Here is a 5011-nt window from a genome sequence, read left to right as displayed (position 1 = left end):
TGGTGAAGGAGTAGCTGCTTGGCCAGGTGCATATAGAGCGTTGTTACTTTTGTACGAAAGGTATGGATGGTTCCTCGGACCATGGTTGTATGGATTTCCTTGAGTATAGTTCACTTGGTCTGGGGGAACTTCCGTTAGAAGTTGACATTCAGCGATAGCATGACCTTGAACTCCGCACAACTCACAATTTTGTGTTGTTGCTGCCACGGTGGCTTTGGGTGCGGCGGTTAGAGTTTCTATCTTTTGAGTCAAGGCGTCCAACTTGGCGTTGATCTGGTCCATGTTGCTGATTTCGTACATTCCACCTTTCGTTTGAGTTTTCTCTACGGGTGCTCTCTCGCTTCCCCATTGATAGTGATTTTGAGCCATGCTCTCGATAAGCCGATAGGCTTCATTGTAGGCCTTATCCATTAGTGCGCCACCAGCTGCGGCGTCTATGGTCAATCTTGTGTTGTACAAGAGACCATTGTAAAAGGTATGGATGATTAACCATTCTTCGAGCCCATGATGAGAACATATCCTAATCATTTCTTTATATCTTTCCCATGCTTCGAAGAGAGATTCGTTGTCTCTTTGTCTAAATCCATTGATTTGGGCTCTTAGCATAGCAGTTTTGCTAGGCGGGAAATATCTTGCTAAAAAGACTTTCTTCAACTCGTCCCATGTTGCGACTGAGTTGGATGGTAGAGACTGGAGCCAGGCTCTAGCTTTATCTCTTAACGAGAAAGGGAATAAACGAAGTCTTATAGCTTCGGGACTGACACCATTTGCTTTTACTGTATCCGCATATTGCAGAAATATAGATAAGTGTAGATTGGGGTCGTCCGTGGGGTTTCCGGAGAATTGGTTTTGTTGTACGACCGACAACAGTGAAGGTTTAAGCTCAAAATTGTTTGCTTCAATAGCGGGGGCAGCGATGCTATTGTGAGGTTCAGCTTGTGAAGGGATAGCGTATGACTTAAGTGGACGGTTTTGCGGTCCTTCAGCCATATCTGGTTCGTTAACTATATCGGGAAGAGGAATCTCTAATTGATTTTCTAAATTTCTACGTCTTAAAAGACGTTCGGGTTCGCTAACTAGTTGCACCAATCTTTCGCCTCTAGAGCGAGTGCTTGGCATGCAACAAACGAACTAATCGGGGTAAAAATAAAATGAAATTTGCCTTAGTCTCTACGGTGTAACACCGGAGTTACGATATCGACTAAATTGGTCCCCGGCAACGGCGCCAAAAACTTGATCGTGTGACGCGACAATGACCGCAAGTATACAGTCGTGTCGTGTAGTTTTAAAAGATATCGAACCCAAAGGACCAATAATCGACCTACCGTATTCTAGTGTTGCTTTGTAAATCTAAGGCTAATGATTAGAAGGATTTTTGATTAATTGAATAATTAAAATAAGAAAAGTAAATATTTTTTTAGATTTTTAATATGTAAATGAAATATTGCTAGGACGTGCTATTAGTTGCTTCAGAGGGTTCAATGCTTAATTCGCGCTAAGCTTAACTGTTAAATTTTCGAAACTATATTGTTTTAAAAATACCAATCTCAGCTCTCGCAAATCTTGACTAGTATTATAAATTATAAAGGTGGTGCTTAACTCTCGTCCTCACACCCGCTAATAAAATACTCTTTGAAAAACAATATAATTTAATTAACTCTAATCCCAACTCTCGTTGCGAATTAGATTTAATGTTCAGTTTTTACTATCTAGTAGAAATCTCACGCTCTCGCTCTATTGATTTTTACTTTAATTAATTCTCACTCTCGTGACGAATTATAGTCAACGTTTAATTAAAAACTGCTTAGGAAAATAAAACAGTCGCCGGTTTTCAAGAATTATATTTGATTTAAAAACACTAATCTCAGCTCTCGCAAATCTTGACTAGCGTTATACTTAGATAAAATAAATGCTCAGCTCTCACACACTCACTTACCTATATAAGTACCTTTGAAAATCAATATAAAACTCATTAATCCTAAATAGCTCTCGCGGACTTTAGAACTAACGGTCAGTTTTAACTATCCGACCCTAAACCTCAACTCTCGTCAATGTTGGTTTATTGCCTTTAAAATAATCCTCACTCTCGTGACGAATTATTTGAAAACGTATTTATTTAAAACTGGTGGTTGAAAACCATTAAGCACGAATTAACTACCGAACCCCTATTAGCTACTAACTACACATCCTAGCAACGCTAAATTTAGCTAGACATAACTAAAACTAAAGACATAAAAATAAAATAAGCAAATAAATAAAAAGACATAATAAAAATAAAAACAGAAATTAAAAGCATAAAATAAAAGCAATAAAATAAAGACAAGAAATAAATAAGACCATAAATAAAATAAGAACCTGAAATTACAAAAGGAATCTCGAGTACGGACTCCGACAGCGTAACGGTAGGAAAATAAAAAAAACTTATTTTATTCTCAACGGAGAATAAAATAATACTAAACTCACAACTTTAGAGAAGAAAACCTTGTGGTACTAAGCCTAGTTCTCAATTCTCCAAGTCAAGTATTATCTTTTTGAGTGAAGAGAACTAGCCTATTTATACTAAAATACAAGGAGGAAAAGACAGAATCTGGCCGATGTGGGACTAATAGTTGAATAGCGCGTCACTGTTTGATCTGATGGATGGCCATGATGCAAAGGGGAGTGGCGACCGCCACTGGGCTGCAAGTGGCGAGCAGCAGCTTGGGCCAGTTGGCGGGCGCCAATGTGGGCTTCTTGGCGAGCTGATTTGTGGACTGCACATGTGTGGCCCAATTGGCTGCACATGTGTGGCCTTTTTGTCCATTTTTGCTCCTTTTCGGTCCGTTTTCGCTCCTTTCTTCAACTCGTACACTTTTTATCTGTTTATTTAAAATATGAGAAATAAGTAACTATTTATATAATAAAACTTCGGAATCGAAATAAAAACATATAAAATATAATAGTAAATTAACTAAATAAATAGTATATTTTTAGGTGTATCAGGGTTAGGGTGTTACAATAGTGGTATCAGAGCAGGTCGGTTCGTGTGAACCAATTAGGACTTTTCTTTTCCCCGTATGAGCATGTGTAGGGAACACTGTTAGTACTTTCTAACGTCTAGTTGTGATTCGTTCAGGAATCATGGCTGCTGCGAGAACGAATGCCCAGATTGCGGAGACTTTGGCCGCACTCACCAACATAGTGGTTAGAGATCATCAACCTGGAAGAGAGGTAGAGATGAGGTTGGAACGGTTCATGAAGCAGAAACCGCCAACATTTACCGGAGGTTACAACCCGGATGGAGCTTACAAGTGGCTGGAGGAACTTGAAATAATTTTTGAAGCAATGGATTGTTCCGAGGAAGGGAAGACAACCCTTGGGACATATGTGTTGCGCGAGGAAGCGAATGTGTGGTGGAAGAACGCCAAGTTGAGGCTAGGACCCGGTGGTATGGCTATACCATGGGCAATGTTTAAAAGGGAATTTTTGGTTAAGTATTTTCCTGTTGATGTGAAGAACAAGAAAGTGGTGGAATTCATGGAACTAAAACAGGGGAATATGACGGTAGCTGATTATGCCGTCAAGTTTGAGACGTTGTGCGCATTTAGTCCGCATTACAACACTTTTGAAGCGGAGGACGACAAGTGCGTGAAGTTTGAAAGTGGTCTACATCCAGACATCAAGCATATGATCGGATTTTCACAGATAAGGGATTTTGCGACCCTTGTGAACAAGAGTAGGATCTGTGATGAAGACGGTAGGGCAAAGGTGAACTACTACAAGGCCGTGAACGACCGAAAAGGCAAAGGACAAGAACGCGGGAAACCTTATGATAACCGCGGTAGAAGTAATACAAGTGGTGGTAAGAAGCCGGTGAATGGAAGTTGTTATAACTGTGGAGGACGGGGTCATATGTCTTATGATTGCCCGAAGAGAGGGGATAGGTGTAAGAATTGTGGAAGGCTGGGCCACAAGACCGAAGCTTGCAGAGGAAAAGTGGTGTGTTTTAACTGTGGTGAGGAAGGCCACAAAAGTCCGACTTGTAAGAAGCCCAAGAAGGTGATGGGCAAGGTGTTTGCTTTGAGTGGAGAGGATGCTAGCCAAGAGGACAATCTCATTAGAGGTACGTGTTTCATCTATAACACTCCTTTAATTGCGATTATAGATACGGGAGCGACGCATTCTTTTATTTCTTTAGATTGTGTGAAGCGTTTGGGTGTTCCAGTAACGGATATGACGGGTAGGATGGAAATAGAAACTCCTGCTAATGGTTCAGTAATTACTCGACAAGTATGTCGTAATTGCCCCGTAACCATTTTTGATAGGCACTTTGGAATGGACTTAGTGTGTATACCACTTAGTGGTATGAATGTAATTTTTGGTATGAATTGGTTAATCTTTAATCGAATTCATATCAACTGTTGTGAGAAGGCTGTTGTTTTTCCGAAACCAGAGGAGAATTTACAGTTGATGAACGGGAAATATTTGTCAGAATCATTGAATGAGCATGCCGAGATGTTCATGATGTTTGCATCATTGAAACTCGAAGGAGTTAAAGTGGAAGAGTTACCAATCGTTTGTGAATTCCCATATGTGTTTCCGGATGATATATCTGACGTGCCTCCAAAGCGAGAGGTAGAGTTTTCTATCGACCTAGTACCTGGAACTAGTCCGATATCGATGGCGCCGTATCGAATGTCAGCGTCAGAGTTGAATGAGTTGAAGAAGCAACTTGAAGAGCTGCTTGAGAAGAGGTTTGTTCGGCCGAGTGTTTCGCCATGGGGAGCACCTGTTTTGTTGGTAAAGAAGAAAGACGGAAGACATACCTAAGACTGCATTCAGGACGAGGTATGGGCACTACGAGTATTCAGTTATGCCGTTTGGTGTGACCAATGCACCCGGAGTTTTCATGGAATATATGAACCGAGTATTCAGTTATTCAGTTATGCAGGCTTAACATCAGTAAGAAATTATGAGAGATAGAAATTTGAAAGTCAACACAAAGTCACGTGGAACAACAAATAGGACTTGC

At 40.5% G+C, this 5011-nt stretch overlaps 1 non-coding gene across 1 annotated transcript; it reads left to right on the top strand.

Moving 5' to 3' along the window:
* The first annotated feature begins 499 nt into the window (after positions 1-499).
* Positions 500-606, top strand: LOC123919183. Its single transcript, XR_006813096.1, has one exon. It is a non-coding gene; the product is annotated as a small nucleolar RNA R71 (small nucleolar RNA).
* Positions 607-5011: the final 4405 nt, after the last annotated feature.

This window comes from Trifolium pratense, linkage group LG3 (assembly GCF_020283565.1).
Source record: "Trifolium pratense cultivar HEN17-A07 linkage group LG3, ARS_RC_1.1, whole genome shotgun sequence".
Lineage (NCBI taxonomy): Eukaryota > Viridiplantae > Streptophyta > Magnoliopsida > Fabales > Fabaceae > Trifolium > Trifolium pratense.
This window is presented reverse-complemented; position numbering and strand designations above follow the sequence as displayed.